General features: G+C 41.2%; 1 protein-coding gene across 3 annotated transcripts in view; it reads left to right on the top strand.

The window, feature by feature from the left end:
- Nucleotides 1–14499: 14499 nt before the first annotated feature.
- LOC117575608 (GATA-binding factor C) overlaps nt 14500–20142 on the top strand; it is a 40884-nt gene continuing 35241 nt past the window's right edge. For 2 of the 3 annotated variants that reach the window (XM_034259879.2, XM_034259880.2), the window contains exon 1: nt 18398–18813. The gene's annotated coding sequence lies outside the window, so the exon portion shown is untranslated. Of the gene's footprint in view, nt 14516–18397; nt 18814–20142 lie in introns of those variants that run through there. The other variant, XM_052006616.1, reaches the window with a different exon arrangement.

The raw sequence follows: 20142 nt of genomic DNA on the forward strand, positions 1-20142 counted from the left end.
AACTGTAGCCAAGACATATCCAAAGCCTGAGGTTGACTTTGAGGCTGAGATTGAGGTTCTCTTTTGGGTTACTCCCAACCCACGCATTTCCCAGTAATCCCGCATGCCACCTCCCGCACTGTGTGGTTATCGTTAGCTCTCGTTACTCTCTGCTCTGCTCTGCTCTGCTTTTGATATGCCATCCACTTAATTACATGGCTTATTGTCATACGCCTATTCGGCTTATTACCCGGCGCAAAAGTGCGCTGCCCTTAACTGATCGAACTTGTGATCGAGCCGCGATAATCAGCACACACACACAACAGCAGCTAGACAAATGGGTTTTCCACGAAATTTAAATGCTCTACTCACAATTAAATTAGTAATGCAATTACATGATTAGTATGCAATTTTCTATATTATTATTACAACATTATTTTTCAGCACAAATTATAAAGTTTTCTCTACTAATAATACGAAAGAAAAGTTGAAGTAGCGTGCTTACAACTATTAAATCAGTTATTTAATAAAGAGAACAAACTTGAATGTAGTCTCAAGTTTCATTAATGTTAATGTTGTTTGTAGAAATTAATCTTAATGATTCGCATAACTAAAGAACTCCGTCAGTCAGTGTAGTGCAACTCTATAAAGCTTGACAACCGGGCGCTGGGGCGTTTATTGTGATCCATTGATCAAAAGCAACGCAGACCAGCCAGCCTAACCATATAAGACCCTCGATATGAGTGTATCATATACATACATATAAATATAATAAATGTTTACTTTACTTTTGTTGTCGTTGTCGTTGGCTTTTGTTGTTTGTATTGGTGTACGTTGTCACTCGACTCGTAGGCGAGAATTTCCGATCAACAGGCTTTGATCGACGGCAGCAGGCCACGCCACAAGATCCACAGCAAATGCGTCGTGAGTGCGACTACGAATACGAATACGAATATACGAGTGAGTAGTACATGGAATGAAAGATGGATCGTTGACGAAGCCACACAGCGTGTTGATTTATTCCCCATAGACTCAACTCGACTCAACTCAACTCAAGCATGAGTTGTATGTAGCAGTTTGTATGTGATCTTTGCCATACTAATAATAATACAAAATAATAATAATAATAAGCAGTCAACGAGCGACGAAGACAACGACTAAGCAACGCCATGAAAATTATTACACATTAAAAATGAGCTCCCTTTTCACAGAGATTGCTACGAATTGAAAATGCTCTTTAGATGAACAAGATAGTTTATCTTGTTTTATATGAATAGACAGTAAAAGACGTAGAAAATTAAGAAATTAGTACTATGAAGTTTCTATAATCTAAATTTCTTACATCTGATAAGTTTCTTTAAATGAAAAATCAACTCTATTTGAATACCAAAATTCGAAGCAAAATTACAGTTAAAATCTAACAGTAGCTTTTTTTGTAACATTTATTTCGTGATTATAATTATTTGATAAATTTTGTATTCATTTATTGCTTTGTTTATTTGTATATTAATTTATTTATTTTGTATGTGCAATAAATTTACAAAGTATAACATTTAATTAGCGAGTCTAAAAAGTAGTCATTATTTGCTCTCGTGCTATTAATTGCATTAATTATATCAATCATTTGCTCATACTTCATTGCTGTCTTCAATTTGATCATATAGCTAGTTATAGCAAATAAATCTCTGTGCCTTACAAACGCGCACAGAACAGTCGCTTCAAAAAGTATTCGTATATATACACAAGTGTTGCTGATGTGTGTGTTTTGTGTTTACTTTTGTTGTGAGCAATTCTAGTTTCGTATGCAGCTCAGGATTGTCGCTTGCTCCTCGTCGTTGTCATCGACGACATCGTTGATCATCATGGTGCAACAGCGATTGTTGCTGAGGTTGACGACGACGACGACGACGACGATGATGATGATGTTGTTCCTGTGGCTGTTGCTGTTGCTGCTGTTCTGTTGTATTGTTGATCGTAGCAGCCGTAGTTTCGGGCGCGACAAGAATAATTACAAATGTCACATGAAATCGACGAGCATCATAAATCAAATCAAATTATAATTAAGCATATTTGATCAGTTTGTCTGCTGCCTCAGTCGCTGTCTCTGTTTATCTCTTAGGCCGATAGCCTTCCACTCACTCTTATCGTTATATATGTATCTATATGTGCTGTGTGTGTGTATCTGTATCTGTATCAGTGGCTAGGCCGTAGTTTTGTTGATTTAAGCATTTCGACTTATTTGGCATAAGTAATTGAATTTGTGTTTTGTTTTTATTAATGTTGACGCTGATGATGTCACAAGGATAATCGTTGGAAATTCATTAATTTCAAGGCATGCTCTTGCTACGTACATACATATACATGTGTACATATCTATTTCTATCTCTATCTCTTTCTCTTTCCATCTCTCTTTGTGTGTGGGCTGCATATAGTTTTTCAATATTTGCTTTTAATAACATTAATTTGTCTGTTTCCAGTTGCCTTTGTGGTCGGCTTAGCTGCGCGTTTGTTTTGACGCGGATAAAGTTGACATATCAGATAATTTGATTAAGTGTACAACCAATACGTGAGTGTATGCGTGTGCTCTATACATTGTACGTATATGTGTTACATATATACATGTATGTATGTGAGTGTGGGCACGAGTCAAAATTGTTGTGTCATTTGGCTGCTTTGACTTGAAATTGTCTATTTAAGGTTTTTCTGTTACGCTTTAAGCCAATTTCAGCTGCCTTTTTATGGCTATCATATATTGCACAATTTATCAGTGCAAATAAAAGCAGCGTAAAATGAAATAAATATAAACGCTGCTCATATGTTTCACACACACACACACACAAACTCACATGCACATGAGATAGAGATACAAGCACAAAAGAGACAGGGAGAAGAGCGTGGAAATTTATGTTTAGATTTAAACATTTGCAAAACGAAAAGTCATAAATTACTTCCGTTGGGGAAACGACAGCAGCAGCAGCAGCAACAGCAAGAGCAAGAGCAGCAGCAGCTTTTGGCATTAGCCAAGAAGTCAGCAACAGCAACAGAAGCAGCGGCAGCAACAACAACAACAATGACAGCGACAAGGATGCGCCTCAACAATCCACATGAAAAATCTTCATTTTACGATTCTCAGCACACACACACACTCACACACAGGAGATGGAGATGAAGAAGGAGATGGAGATGGAGTCGAAGTCGAGGTGGGAGTTGGAGTGGAAGCAAACAGGCGCAGGACGAGACTAAAACATATCAAGAGTGCTAGGCGCAGCTTTTGGCTGAGAGATAAACGCTGCCAAAATCAGTGGCATGTATCTTATGGATACAGCAGCCATTTTTATTGTAGATTTACTTCTTAGGTGGATACTGGCGCAATTGTACAACGAGACAGCAGTTGCTGTGGCTGTTGCTGTTGCTGTCGTTGCCGTTGCGGCTGCTCAACATTAAAATAAATATGTACAAATGCGCAGATAAATAGATAGCGATGCCATGTGATGCCTCCTGAAAGGATGACAAGCCAGCCACCAACAAAAATGGCGCAAAGGAGACAGAGGCAGAGAGAGAGAGAGAGAGAGAGAGCGACACACTGAGAGACAGCTCATACACACAACATTTATATTTCAGCGGAGAAAGCTCGTATATTATCATAAAACAAGTTGCTGGATGCGACGAGGAGGGTGGCTGGTAGGGGGATGGCGGAGCGGAGCGGGCAGAGGACAGCTGGAAGCGGGCAGCGGGGCGTGTGATGCGCAAAAGTCGGGTCGTAAATCTTTGCGATAACATTTTATGCGAAACATTTCTTTTTCTGGTCCAGAGGGAGCTACAACGGCAGCAGCAGTCAGTAAACGAAGCAAGCAGCAGCGGCAGCTCAGTGTGGGTGGAGAAAGTAGAAGGAGTTGGGTGGCTAGTGGGTGGCTGGTGACTGGTGTGTGGGTGTTGTTGGAGGGTTGCTGTGGTTGCCTGCGTTTAACATTGGCAATCGCACGGAAAATGGCGCGTACAGTGTGCTCGCTGTTTTTGGCCAAGCAAAAGAAACAACAGAAACAGCAGCAGCAGCAGCAACAACAACGAAAACAGTAAAGACAGCAGCGCAACTTTGCCCCGTGACTGGTGGGCAGGTGTGGGGTGGGGTGACTGTTGTTGTTTTCCTTTGGGGGGCTGCTGTTGCCACGTTTTATTGTTTTTGTTGTATTGCCAAGCGGATAAACGCAGGGGGAATAAAGGCGGAAAGCGGAGGCGAAGACAGAGAAAGGGGGCGGATGGCGAGGACGTTCGTGGTGGTGGTTTAGGAGCTGGCTGCTCTGTTTGAAGAATTTATGGCTTTCAGAGATGTATCTATGTGTATGCCGAGGGAGAAGCTGGAGTAGGAAGAGATGGAGTAGGGGGAAGCCATTGCGAAATGGTCACATTCCTACTTAGCACAATCGAGTTGTCTTTCGAGCGTCTTTCATGTGCAACCTGCCCCAGGCTCCCAGCTTGCCACACAAAAGTGTTGACTGCCTGCGCAGGGACATTTCAATAATTCCCTTTGCGCTCCTATTTGTTTGTTCTTTTTTTTTTGTGACAACACAAAGGGGACGCCCTAATGAAAACTATGTCGAGTGCAGTGTCACAGCAAAACAATTGACAAAACAACAATAATACGCACACAACCTGCTGCAACAACGCCAAAGTAACCTGCAGCATGCAGCATTAGAGAGGAGCTGGTGATTTACAAAAAAAAACCCTTTTGGAAGATTTCCACACTAAATCGTTTCAAGGGTGGATCAACTGCAATATACATTTATTAATAATCGTTATTATATCATATTATATCATTAAATCAGCAATAGCGCCAGAAGTAGATAATCAGTTAAATAATAATTACTATTTAAATTTCTAAAATTGACGAAATACGATTTTTATCGGAACAATACTTGATTAAGAAATGAGAAGTACACATAAATGCAAAGTAAATATATTTTTTTTTGTAGTTTTATTGGTGAAATATTAATTTCGATGGGAAATAAATATATTTATTATCACTTAATATGATATTTTGAAACTTCATGTTATCGCGCCTAACCGATATAACCATCTCTAACTGGAACATTTCGAGTTTTGGTATCTGCAGTTTTGTGTAATTCTATGCTCCCCGACAATCCGACAGACAACTCACTTTTTCAGAGCTCACTGACAAAAGGATATGCAACTTCAAAGCGAATGCAACTCGACCGGCAGGACGAATACATCGAAATGGGAACAACGAATCTTTCAACGATGATGTGACAGTTTTTCAACGCAATTTTCATAATTTCACTGGCATTGTTGTGGTGCAAGGCAGGGACAACAAAAAAAAAAGAAAACTCGCTTTATTGTTGTTGTGTGTTGAAGTTGTTTAAGTGCCTAAAATCAGCGCTTGTTGTTGCCAAACATGAAGAACATTTCATTTCATCAACCTTTTTACCCGCCCTCATTTCAGTTCCCTTTTTTCTGTCAGGTGCAGGAGTTTTTATTTCTGTTATTTCGGTGCGTTGGGAAATTGGAGTTGCAGCCAAAAAGGATTTCAAGTGAATTTATCATAATTGAAGGCAAGGCACGCTCAAGACGAGAATTTATGACAATAGCGCAGACAAATTGTGGGATGATTTCCATTATCCTAAACCGAAATGGCCATAATTTTAATTAGAAGCCGCAACGGCCACGCGCAACTTTCTCACAGAGCGAAGAGATAGTCGAGAGCCAATTAAATAGCCATCAGCTTGGCCAAGTTTCCCAGCGCCAGAGTTCGACGTCCGTTCTTGATCATAAAAATTGCAATAAAATTATGCGCCTAATTTTTGCATAACAACATTTCGAGCCACGTTCCCAGACCAAAAACTGTCACAACAAATCACAACAATGTGGAGCGACGATGGTCGATGGTGTTGGCGATGCACTAACCCTTAACGATGCACAAATTGCTCGCAGCGACAGCAACAGCAGCATTGCACGCGCAATAAAATACGAAAATCGATTCGATGCGGCTGGTAAATGAAAGCGGGTAGCGGGTAGAGGGCAGCGGGCAGGATTGTTCACTCTCTCCCAGGACCTCTTGCGAGAATCTTTCTTTGCTAATTAGCTTGTCTGTCGTTGTTGCTGCTAACTGCTGTTGTGCGGAGTGTTGCTGCCGTGTAATTGCTGCGGTTTGTTCAAATAATTGCGCATGCAAATTTCTATTATGCATGCCGTGTGCGTAAGTGTATTAGTGTGCGTATACTCACACACTCACACACATATTTCCAGATTGTTGTATATATTCTATGCATGTTCTATCTTCGATCTGCTGCTATGGCTTCTATAATTATTTAGCTGCCAACGACGCCGACGCCGTTGCCGACGACGATGGCACTTTGAATTTGATGTAATTTGGTTTTGATGCATTTTGATATGCCTCCTCACCCCGCTGCCGTTTACCCCTGCCCCGATCTGTCTGCTCCCATCTGAGACAAACGTGCGATACATGACATATCTTGTATCTCAGCTTTGACAATCTTATCTCAATTGTGACCAAGCAATCCCAGCAGGCAATCACCAGCCTCCTCCTCCTCCCACCTACCACCCCTCTCTCGCAAGTTGAAATGGAAAGCTGTAAGCCTGCAACTTGTGTTGCACACGTCGCTGTTGCCTTTTTGGGTTTTAGCATTTGAACGAGCGACAGCTTTTGGTAATTTAATAGAACGATGCGATCGGACGATATGGGAATGAGAGTGCGGCAAAGGGGATTGTGGCTGCTGTTGTTGCTGTTGTTACTGCTGCTGCTGCTGGATTTGTTGGCATTAAGTGGCACTTTTGGGGTTGCAAGCGGTGGTTGCTGGCTGCGGTGGCTGCTGGTATCATTGTGTGTTATATGTTGTGTGGGTGGATTGCTCTCTAATCTGCTTCTGAAAATCACTAACCGGGGCCACTTTCAGTGGCATTTTGTGGCTGGAACAATTGTTGCAAATTTACTATAAGCACAATTATTATGAAAATACCAAAATGCGATGACTGGCTGGCGATGCTTGCTGCTGCTCGGCATTTTATCAATGCGCACAGTTGAAATGAAGTCAAGCGGCAATTTTCATTAAAATGTTGCCATTGTTTTTGTCGACTGCGAATGAGCAATAATAAAAGCCACAGCGACGGCTTAAAACAAACAGCAATTCAATCAAAAACGAGCAATAACAAACAGCAACAACAACATACAGCAGCAACAGCATCCAAACACACACACACACACACACAAAGAGTTGGGAAGCTCCAATGACAAGTCTGGCTGATTGCTGAGCCCGCAGCAATTTTTACCCCAAACCTCACCTGATGCCGCGTGCACAGGTGAAAAGTTAATCTGCATGCGCTGCACGCTTTGTCGAGCAAAAGCTTGAAAAGAAACGCTACCAACAAAAAATCAGCAAATAAAAAATAGAAGCAAAAAAAAAAACACAAAATTGATAAATGTCAAAGGGTCGGTAAGGGGCGAAGGGATGGGATGGGATGAGTTTGGGCCAGAGTCAATACCAACACACAAATGCAATTATCATGGAAAACAAAAGCGACAGCTCTCGTTGTTGATAACAAACAAAATGGCGACGTCAAAGGATGCGCCACAATTGAAATTGAAATCAAATACTAAAAGGATTGCAGCGGCAGCAATGGCAGCGGCAGCCACACCATCGACAACAACAACAGCAGCGGCAACATCAGTAGCAGCAGCAGCAGCAGCAGCAATGACAACAACAAAAGCCCATGTATTTGGATGATGAGCTTGGCTGAGATGACCGGTAAAGTAACCAGCAACGCTTGTCGTCGCAGCAGACACGCAATTGATTTTACACTGCTTGACACAAGAGCACTGCTTGCTTTGGTCGCTGGCACAGCGTGCGCTCACCGTACTCTGTTGCCTGCCAGCGCGTGCGATAGAGCGAGACAACTAGTGTTGTGCAGACATGTGCTCTCTGTTGTAAACTCGCCATTTTTGATTTGGGCGGCGTTTGCTAGACGCGCTCTCATTGGCCACGAGCATGCGCAATGTGCCCGAAACATCAGCGTTGAACGTCGCTGGTGTTGCAGATGTTCGTTGTTGTCGGCTGCAAGAAATTAAAAATGGTACATTTAGCAATAGCAACAGCAGCAGCGAGAGCAGCAGCAACGGCAGCAGCAGCAGCCAGAAAACTTTGTCTTGGCTCCTTGCTCGTTTCGCTTTTATTGTTTGCTGCAGTTTTCTGCTATAATTTTGGTCACACAGCTGTCACACACAAACACTCACGCACACACAAACAATACGCATTGCCTGAAAGAGAGCGAGAGAGAGAGCGAGTAAGGAGCGAGCGTAAGCGAGAGAGGGATGATAGCCTTGCATAATTTTCTATGCAAAGTTCAGTGAACGTCAAAAATATTTGCATTAGGCTGCTGTGTGTTGAGTGTTTGTATGTGTGTGTGTGTGTGTGAGTGTGGCGTCTTTTGTCTCCATTAGCTGCCCTAAAGCAGCACAAATTCACACACACATACACATGTATTGTACGCACACTTACATATAAATTCACACGCTGTGTTTGTCGCACTTTTTGCTATTTGCATCTGTGATAAGCACTGCGTCTGCTTTATGCGGGCCAAACGTCGACAGCTGCAGCCTTTTAGGCGCACAAGCACACTCACACGCACACATACAAACTGACGCAGACTCGTGTAAATTGTGTTATGTTTACTTTTTGATGTCCTTCCGCAAAATGTTTGTATCAATTCATTTGCTGGCAATTTTCACAGCTTTTTTGTGATTGCTGGCGTCGTTGCTGTTGCTGTTGTTGCTGTTGGCGGCAACGCGTTAATTGCTTCATTGAAACAAGTTGCCAACTGCTGTCAAAAACTGGCTTATTAGGTGCCAACGGCTTTTGGCCGACATCCATCAACGTGGCCAACAAATGTGTGGCTGGCTGTCGACGTCGTCGTCAATGTTGCTATCAATGTTGCTGTTACTATTTGCTGTTGCTGTGTTGCTGTTGCTCTTGCTCTTGGGCCTCATTAAAAACGCAATTTAATTTAAATGACAGCGTCGAGTGGTGCATTCTAGTTTTGTAGCCGGGTAAAAGCAATTTATTGCGCTAAACTAGACCACAAAAAACTAGTCATTAAAACTAATCACAGCTAAAAGGCACTTAAACAGCGCGCCCAGATACAAATCGAACCAAATTAGAACGTCGTCGTCATCATCGTCGTAGTCGTAGATAGACCAATATAGCCCATGGAGTGGACTACTTAAAATGAACTCATTAACAGGTACAAATGAAGCCTGAAGACACAGAAATTCCGCTTCGTTCAATCGCAATCTGCAGCCAAAATCAAAACGGTTAAAGAAAGTGCTGAGCAGGCGAGTTCAACTCAAAGAGTCGAAGTCGTAGTCGAAGCTGGTGAAATTAGGCAATGGCTTCGTCAGGAGTGTCATAAAAATCAAAGTCGATAGCCGACTGAGCAACTGGAGTGGCTAAGCGGCTAAGCGGCTGCTGCGACTTGAGCGAATTCCCAGGAAAACGCATTAAAATGGCCAAGTGACAAATGAAGTAACTCCAAATGATGAGGCAAAGCGGAGCACACGCATCCAAAAAAATAAAAACAAAAACAAAAAAACACAGAAAATCACATCAAAATCAAATCATTTGTATGCGCAGCGCGACGACTCTCATAAAACCAGACAACTGCAGAGCTCGTAAACGTTCCGAAACGTTCGAGGACCAGACCAAAAGTAACAACTGACTGACTGACTGAAAGAATGATTGCCTGAGTGACCATTAAAGTAGCGCCGAGCTGAGCAGCTAAGCAATGAAAAGCAAACGCGTGCTTGGCCCCAGCCCAATCAGATGCAAAGATATCTCACAGATATCTGGCACTTGGGCATTTCCATTAGGAAACCAACCGAAATCAGAACCACAAAAATTGTTTTCATCGTAACTGGAAACGCAAACACACAAGATCAGAAGATGAGTGTATCATGCTAGTGGCAGAACGCCTACAAAAATAAAAAGAAAACATAGTCAAGGACAGCGCCAAAACAGTAGTAATATACTCCCATATCCGTCTGTACATCTTTTGCGTTCTCTCTCTTTCTAACTAGCACTCTCTGTCTCTCTTTCGCTGGCTGTGTGTAGTTTGCCGCTGCTTGTGGCAGGTAAATCGCAGCAGGATCTGCAGCGTTGTCTCTATCTACATTATATCTCGCACTCGCTTTTGTGTGACACAATATGACATCAAATTACTGCGACCCTGTTTCAGTTCCCGTTCCCGTTCCCTTTCCCTTCCCTTTTTTTTTGTGTCATTCCCTTTCCAGTTGGGCATTGCCTTCCCTTTTAGCCGCACGCCCCGTCGCACACGATCGCCTATCTGATCATCGCAATCGCAAAAACTACAAAACTCAAAAACATTTTCAAGAGCATTCATTTGTTGTTGTTGTTGTTGTTGTTGCTGCTGCTAGCACATATGGCCCCTTGTAACTTGTCCCTCTGAGTATCCCTGTGACTGCTTTTGGGATCTGCATCTCTCCTTTCGCACTCAGAAATGCGTAAGCGCTTATCGCTTATCGTCTATCGCTCGCTCGTTTATCGCTCGCGTCTCATCTCTCGGCGGCTTTCAACAGCAGCAGCAGCAGCAGCTTGGCCATCAGTTGAGATTTTTGCCGCTGTTGTTGTTTTTAAGTAATTTGCAAGAGATTCGCATAATGTGCATGAATCTCCTTTTGTCGCTAACATTTTTTTGAAGATTATGTCTCATCTCGTTATTGCTGTAGTTGTTGCTGTTGCTGTGTAGGTGTTGAAGGGATTGCCGTATGGTCGGATTGCTTAATGGCTGTAGTCCGAGTCGTAGTCGTAGCCATAGTCTGAGCTGTGGCCAGTGTTGCTCGCTTTGTTCGTAAGGAAATCGTAAAATTATCCTGGCAGACACGTCGTTATTTAGTCGCCGCGTGGCCCAAAAAGGGGAGCCGCACTCATGTTAACCTTGACGTATTCAGTTTTGGTTTCACCGGCGACGGCGACGGCGACGCTGGCAAACAATGCGCAGTCCAACAATAAGTTTGCTCAGGTGCTTAGCCAAGCTTTCAGTAGCAGCGGCAGGAGCAGAAGCAGGAACAGCAGCGGAAGTGGCCACAGCCCGAGTCGAGTTGCCCGTCTGCCACGAACATGCATACCTCAGTGTGTGTGTGTGTGTGTCTGCTGCCACACGTAGTTCGTTTCATTCAGCAGCCGGAAAAGCGGAAAACTCGCATGCATACGTACGACAACGACTACTAGTGTGAGTGTAGAAGTGTGAGTATATTCATATGGCAGCCTGTCCGCTATTTGCCAAGCGTATTGTGCAGCGTCCAGGAGAGACAAACGAAGGCAACGCCTCATGAATTGGCAAACTTCGCGCAGACTGTGTGCAAACAATGGACGTTGCTCTAGACTCCATTGGAGTCCCCATCCTATGTGTTGGTTTGGGGGCAGCATAAAGGCGCCAAGGTGAGCGCACTTGCTGTTCGTGTACAGCTTCAGCTTTAACTTTATTAAAACAATTCGATTTCACATATAGTATAAAATTGTAAGCATTTAACTGCAGACAGACAATTTTATTATGCCTTTGGGGAAGACAGTTTCTATTCAAATTAGTTTGCATTTTTTAAAGCTATAAGGAAACGGCATAAATTGGATTACTATATCACATAACAGCTAAAGCAGTAATCACTAAAACTCAGTCATTAATATGAAAAACATTTAATACGATTAATGCTTAAATATATTTAGCGAAACTCGCTCTATAAACCCATCCTGCGAATTTAAAAATTCGAACCAAATAGTTTATTTGATTGAATGTTGTTTAACAAGATATTAAGGCAAATAAATAATCCACTTTCCAGAGCTAATTTAAAGTTAAAGTATTATATAATTTGATTTAAGGCAGTCCGCCTTTTCTTTACTACTTATTGATATCAAAAGAATAAGTGTTTGAAAGATATTATTTAAATAATTCATTTTTTAAATCTGGAGGCTCATCCAAAATTTTGTATTTTCGTAATATGATGTCATTGTATAAGCACGGATTAAATTTAACATGATTCAAACTTCTTTATAATTTCCATACCATAAATCTTCTTAAAAGAAGTTTAATATTAGAAAATATATTTTCACATTTATAGTATTCAAAATTAATTTTTGAGTATTGGGCTTTGTCCTAATTATGAATAATAAATATGTATCTATACAACTTTCTTAGAAATAAAAATGGGTAAAAATGTTTTTCTGTGTTAATCTTGCGCATAGAAAATATATTTCTCTTCAGATTAAAGTCTGATATTCGAATATAACTGTCAGCAACCTATCCCAAGTCATGTGCTTTGTAAGTTTTGTGTAGCTGCTGCACTGCGTCCATTTGTCTACGCTTTTATCCTTCTATCTTCCTCTACACTCACTCTCTACACTTATTCATCCCTCTGTACTCAGTCTGTCTCTCGCTTTGTGCGCTGCGTCATGCTTTTGCATACGTGACCGGGCATTTTGTTGGACTGCTAATGCGGCAAACTTCTAATGTTGTTGCTGCCACGGCCGCTGCTGCTGCTGCTGGGCAGTGAAAGTTGCAGTTGCGGAGTTGTTGGAGGTCTCGGTCCTAGAGCTAAGCACAGCCCATTAAAATGTCTGGATCGCTTGTTTCGGCTGCCATTTTCAACTTAATTTGCGCTAAAATACTTAATATGAAAACAGATTTGCGCTGCCAAACAACAAATCACTTTCGCCATGTCGCACATGGCCACAGTCCGAGCCCAGGACATGGACATGGATGTGCATGTGCAACCACATGCATGTCCAGCCAGCAGAGAGAGAGAGAGGAAGGAAAAGGGAGAGGGAGAGGGAGACAAAGAGAAGGAGATTGTGGGGAGAACATTTGCATAATTGACCCATGCAGGATTCGCGCACCAACTGATTTCATTTACGAGGCGCAGCCCCCCGTCTCGTGGTTCGTCCTTCGTCCTGCGTCCTTCGACCATTCTAAGGACCTGAAGGAGCGCCCTTGTCAGTGTGCGGGCAACGTATGCTCTATGCTCGAGCTTTTGCACATTTAGGCAATTTACATTTATAGCCTGGCGCATGAGGTGCTTACGAGCTGCACAGGATGTGCCGCCAGGCTCTGCCTATTGCCTGCCTCCCCTTCTTTCCTCCTCTCTCTGATCGTCCTGCTGTCGGCGGCCATCGCATGAAATTTACACCCATTGCGGTTTGGGGTCGCAGTCAATTTGAATTGGTTCTTGTTGCAGGTTGCTCGCTATGCAGTCGCGTTTTGTTATGGTTGCTGTTGTTGTTGTTGTTGTTGCAATGGCTGCCAGCCAGTTTATTATGAAATTAGAACGTAGCCAGCCGTAGAAGCAAAGGGGACTCGAAGGGGAGCTGCAATGCAGTCGTAAAACTGGCACATGACATATGAACTGCACTGCTGCCTATTCAGTGGTTGTTGTTATTGTTATTGTTGTTGTTGTTGTTGTTGCTGTCGTTATAGTTATTAAATTATATATGGTAGATACATAGGCCTAAACGAAATCAACAGCCGAGTTAAGCAAAATGTTTTGCTGATTATTGCCAAGGGCGATGCACGTGACTGTTGATAGTTTCCTAGGGTTTCGTTGAGTGGTAAACTTAAAATACATTAATGTTCAGCTAAGATTGCATAGCATTAAAATATATTATGAATAAAGATAACATACAAAGTAGTTACTGGAAATAAGTTTATCTTTCTTATTTATAAATTTTACATAACTTGAAAATCAATTTTCTGAACATGTTTTCAAATTTTGATAATCAATCATTTTAAATTTTTACAAATGTACAAGAAAATTTAATTTATTTTTTAATTTTTGGCATTGACAATAAACATTTATTACTTTACTTTATAATATTTTATTTCATATAGATTTTCTAATTTTTAATTTTCATTCTACACACTTTACATTTCTAAAAGCTGCACTAAAACATAAAAGTTCTAAATATTATTAAAAGAAAGATGATTTATGTAAGGCTTTATATAAGTTAAGCCAAAGCTATTGAACTATTTTTATTCTTAAATAAATCGATAAACCCAGTAAGTATATTTTTAAAATCACTGATAGAACTGAAAAACATAAAAAATTCCTCATTAACAAAGTTCACTTTTAGCTTGCACTCAGTTTTGAGTACCTCAATAAAACAATTCCAGCTAACTATTTGGAGCAAATATGAGACATGACACAGAGTTAAATGTATTTTCATGCATTCAATTAAATATGATTATATATAGAAAGTATTCTTTCGGCATTCGGCAAATGCTTGAAAAGTGAAAGATTGTTTACAAGCTCGCTTCTATCGGAGCCATAAATCTATTTAAGCTAGTTCTTGTCTAAATTATATATATGAGTCTACTCAAAGTATTCAAAGTCTGCTACGAATACGAGAATACGAGTAATTATCATTAACATTTGCTATCTGTTGGGGCAGCGATAATGGTTGAGCTATATTAACCATGCTATCAACAACATTCCAACATATCTTAGGTAAGCTCTTTAGAAATATCTTTAAGTTGTTTTATTCTCGAAAATCCATTCATAAAGCGTTAGTTCAGTGCCAATGTGAATCTGTGTCTGTGTCTGTGGCTGGGGCCATAGAACGTGGCATGCATATTTATGGCCTCAATAATTTGTGGAACTTATGGCAAGAGGAGCAGAGGGAATAGAGCGTTGGAGAGAGAGGGTGAAACAAAGTGGGAGGGGCATAAAGAGATTTGCAATTACGAGTGGCAATTTAAATAGCATTTTATTTGTTGATTTTATTTATAATCTGCCGCGCTCTTTTTATGATTATATTTGACTAGCATATGTATGCGAACAGATACAAACACACACACACACATACACATACATACATTCAGAGCAGAAGCAACGACAGTTTTGGAGCTAAATCAGAATTTATGCTTTGTTTAAATGCTGTAAAAATGTCGCTGATTTCTATCGCCATGGCTATGATTATGACAATTACAACAACAATAATAATAACTGTCTATATGTCGAGTGTGCGAGTGTAGCGCACATTTATGATATAGTCCGAGATACACACACACACACACACACAAACACAGAGACAAGTCATGGATATATGTACATTCGTATATTTACAGACAGCCGAGCGCGTATTTAAACCAATTTTATGGCGCATTTAATTGTTGCTGCTTATGAGCTACGGCAACAACTACAATAATAGTGCTCAACAAATTAAAAATGGTAACAAAAGGTTAACATAAATTGTTAAAACTAAATTATACATATAAACAAAACATTTTTATGCGATTAAAATCAAAATTACACGCAACGTGCGTCGGCTTCACTCATTGCTGGAATTGCTTTGCTGCTGCTCGCTGTTGAGGGCGGCTGTCCAAGGGAGGCATAGAGAGAGGGGGACGGAATGGAATGGGGGGCTAAAGTACATACGCTGCGCTGCACATGGCTTACTCTATCCACATTTGAAAGGGGTGGAGGGGCAGACATGGCCATGTCTGGCCTTGTCTCTGCTCTGCTTCGCTCTGACGATTCCGCCGCGTTGTTGTTGTTTTTGGACGTGGACAACAACGTCGACGCAGCCGGAAAAGCTGCGCACGTGCTGGAAAAATATGCATTAGAAGTACTTTTCCATCCCAAGCTCATATGTGTGTGTAGGTGAATTGCTGGACCTGTGCGGGTCGAGCTATTTATACGCTTAATGGTTTCTGCGTAGACTGCGAGCAGAATCCAAAGAAAGTCGGAGAGAGAGAAATATGCTAAAGTCCCGTTAAGTTGAACAATTGTTACTGCAGATCGGAAATAATCCTGTTACTAGCTCCATTGTTTTCAGTCAAGTCAACAAAAAAAAAAAAAAACTTACGTGTAGTGAATCCGGTATTGTTTAAACACAAAACAAGTTTCGCAGCATTAAATTGCAATTAAGTTAAATAGATTTCGATACGTTCTGTAGATACATATTTCCAGTTTTATTCACTTTAATCAAATTAAAATGAATTAATGCAATTTCAAATGCCTTTAATCTGGATCTTCTCAGCAAGTACGTTGAGCTCGTAAAAATGTTTGTTGAAGCTCTCGCCAAAATATTAGAAGAACTTTAATTTTAATTAACTCCATTTATAACATTTTGTTTTTTAATTTCAACGAAAATGTAATGAAATTTTGTGGAACTGTTCGAGAATTAATTATGCTCTATTGATAGAGCTGACGTCAATTATGATTTATTGCCAAAGACATAGTCACTGCCAGTTAAGAATCTAATCTTATCGATTGCCAAATATTTTTTGATTAAACGCTGCTAATAGTAATTGTTGCTGTAATCTGCCACCGCGAATGAATTCTCAAATATTACTATCTATCTATATATGTAGGTTCGACTTATCTTATTGACGTCGCCTCCGGTCGCTGTCTATTTTTATTATTTCTTAGTTCCGTTTCGAGTATTTGCCATTTGCATGGGAATCGTCTGGGCTATGGGATAATCATCGTATCAGTTGTTGTGATTGTTCCCATGCTCAAAATTTGCGCTTGTTGATCTTCATTCGAAATTTCACTAGGCAACTTCATATGTAGAATGTACAATATTTGGCCATAAACTAAAGACGAGTTCTTCTTTAGATGCGTATCGCAAGTTGCATGAACTTATGAAATGAGACTGCGTTTTGGCTTAAAATATGCTCAACGAGGCCAGTCATGGGAAACTTGGTCCAGCTGTGCAAAAGTCACAAAACTCAGCAGCAAAAGCAGCATCGCATCCTTAAGGCACTTGCGAAAGTCTTTGCGCTACTTTTGAGCTCAATTTCAGGTGCAGGAGGCAGCAAACAACGCAACGAAAAACGAACAGCGAACAGAGAATGCCAAACAAAAACAAAAACAACAATCAAAGCATTTAACCCTTTTGCCAAAAAGTTTCGAGTGCAAAAAAGAAAAGTTTGCGTTTTTTAAAGCGAAAATCAATGCGGGAACCCCGAAAAAGCTGCTCACGTAGCATTGCTTCCTATATACAACTACACATATTTTCCCCTCTGTCCGTGTTTGTGTGTATGTGTGTGTGCTTGGCTGTTTATGCGCAGCAGCTGTACAGAGCAGCAGCAGCAACGACTTCGACTTCGACTCCAACTCAAAGTTGAAGACGGCAGCCAACTTGCCAAGTTGTTCAACCACAAAAAATATGAGCTCGATATTAATAATTTGTATCTAGATATAGTTTTCTGTCGCTGCCAAAAAGATGCTGCGATGCTATGCTACGACGGCTGCTTCCTGAGAAAAAGCAGAGTGTAGTAGTATAGTTTGAGGTCTGGAGGCCAAACGTGTTATATCTTATGCTTATTTGCTATTTTACATACACGTGTATATATATTCATAGGTATGCTTGTGTGCAGACGTATGAATAAACATAGGCATAATTTTGTATTTAGCTTAATTTCCAGCTGCTAATTTATGCAAATGTAGTTTTATGTGCACCCATTCAGCATAAGCAAACTGCAAATACACGCATAAACAGTCTGAGGGCTGAGTGTGTGTGTGCGTGTATAAAAGAGAGAAAGAGAGAGCAAGATTCACACATACACATAACTCAAAATCGGCAGACAAATCTGCACACATGTTAAAGCCCATAAATAAACCACATAATCACAAACGGAACGATCGATGATTGTTGTCACTGTTTGACAGCCAGGCAATGGCAATGGTAAAAGGCAAAGGCAAAAAGCAGAGGCCGAAACAGAGGACTGTGGCAGAAACAGCGGCAGAGACAGAGGCAAAGGCAGAGGCAGAGACCGAGCTGGCTCGAGAGAGCGACAGACAAGCAGAGCAAAGCAAAGCAAAGCAAGGCAAAGCCAAAGCCTCACCTGGCGCATGAGCGAGTCGACGTTGAAGCACCGTGCCAAGTGCAGAGCGCAGAGAGGCGTGCCAAAGAGAGATTATTGAACGATGCACTCGAGCATGACGAGCAGCAGCAGCAGCCGCAGTAGAAGCAGCAGCGTCAACGTCAGCCCTACAAACAAACATGCAATTGCACAAACAACAACAACAGCAACAACAAGAACAACAGTAACAGCAACGATAATAGCAAAGCGAAACGAACCGAAAACCGGTTTACCTGCCCGCTGCATAACAAACAAAAAACACGCCCAGCATGCAAGTCAAACAGTGACAAGCATATTGTGTTAGCAGTCGTTGCGTCTCGTTTCATCGCATTGTCTGCCCGCTTGCAATCGCGACCATCTTGTATGTGCCAAATGCCAAAGCCCAGCCCTCGTCAGACAAGTTTCACGCACACACAGTCACTCATACACGCACACGCACACACACAAACACACACACACACTGACAGAGCGCGTGTCTCTGTGCGCTGCCTTTCCTGTTTTGCGCTCGTGGTTCAGTTGGTCTGCGGCCGTTGAAGTGTTTGCTCGTGCCTCGTTCGCCCGTTCGCTCGTTCGTCCGTTCGCCCGTTCGTTCGTTTCGTTTCTCGTGTGCTCACTTTACGTATACACGTTAGTCGTTACGTCGCGTTTGCGTGCGTGCGTTTTCACAGTAATAACAGGCAACAACAACAACAGCAACAAATACTGAATCGACATCGACAATTCCTCATCATCAACAATAAACAGCGGCAATCGACAACAAGCCAAAAAGCTACAAAATCGCGTCGGCAAAAGCGCGCAAAATAAATACCCATTCAAAGTTTGATAACTACTTGTATACGATACTATACTATACCATATATTTAGTGCAGAGGCTAAACAACAAAAGAATAAACAACAAGAAGAAAACATAAACAAATCCAATGTGTGCAAAATGTAAGAAAATTGAGTGCGAAAACATGCAATAAAATTACAAGTGTCCAATTAAAATCCAAGCAAAGCTTGCAATTGATGTGATTTCAACGACGCTACAATTCGACATAAATACAATTTCCAATCAGGCTCTGATCTATACGTACATATGTACAATATAATAATCAAATATTATATGCATATAGTAATTATGGCTATGAAATCGGACTTACTCATGCCAAGGGCTGCGTCATTGTCATTGTTGGAAATATTTGACAGTTTGCTTATCACTTTATTGCTATCAATTCTTAAAATTTAATGAAAAGTGTTTTCCCCAACAATAACAACAACAACAGCAGCAGCAGCAGCAAGAAGAGTAACAACAATAACAATAACGGTTATCGGCTGCCTCTGATAAATTGATTGAGTTTCGGGACCCACAAGCAACAACCAACAAAATACTCGTACAAAAAATGCACAGCCCAACCTTAAAGAATCGAAATCAGAGACTGAAAACAGTGCACAGTGTTCATCGATAGTCGTATGTCGAATGTAGCTATGTTGGCCTTATCATTTGCTCGGTTATTTGTAGCGCAATTGTCAATTGTGGCGATAGGCATCTGAGGCCCAACAACAACAACAGCACCAACAACAACAAATAATAATATTGACAACAACGTGGACAGGTCTTGAGACAACAACAGCAAAAGCAACAACGCTTTTTTTTTTCTTTATTATTAATAATTTTTTGGGTTGAAATTGAAGCCAAAGCAAACATGGCAAACGCATGGAAAAATTTATTGATAAAAATCTGGCAAGAACTGAACATACATACACATAGATACAAGCAATAGATACTGCATACTCGGCACATATAAACATGGCACAACTGATAACAGTTCCTCAACATTTGCTGTAGCCCAGCTACCTGTCTAAACAAAAGATAGAACACACTGATAGCCCTGCTCTCTAACTGTCAGTCTGTCCTCCATCTGTCTGAAAGATGTTACTCTCCATCTAATTGGGCCTAGTTTGAGCATTGGGAACGCATTTAAGCCGCGTATTTGTCGCTAATTGCTAAGCCATAGTTGACAACACACCTTGCCAAATGCTTACCAATTGCATTTGGCAACAATGTAGCAGCAACAATAGATGCCGTCGGGCTCGCCCACACAACAAGTTCTAGACTCTCTCTCAGGATCGTTTCGTAGCGCCAGAGCAAACAAAAGAAGAACTGCAGGCAGTCGTGCTGTAAGACTAATCAGAAATGTGTATAGAACTAAACTAAACAGGTTAAACAGCATACCTGACACGGGGGAAGGGCAGACAATTGATTTGACATTGTTTTGGTTT

This window comes from Drosophila albomicans, chromosome 2R (assembly GCF_009650485.2).
Source record: "Drosophila albomicans strain 15112-1751.03 chromosome 2R, ASM965048v2, whole genome shotgun sequence".
Classification (NCBI taxonomy): Eukaryota; Metazoa; Arthropoda; class Insecta; order Diptera; family Drosophilidae; genus Drosophila; species Drosophila albomicans.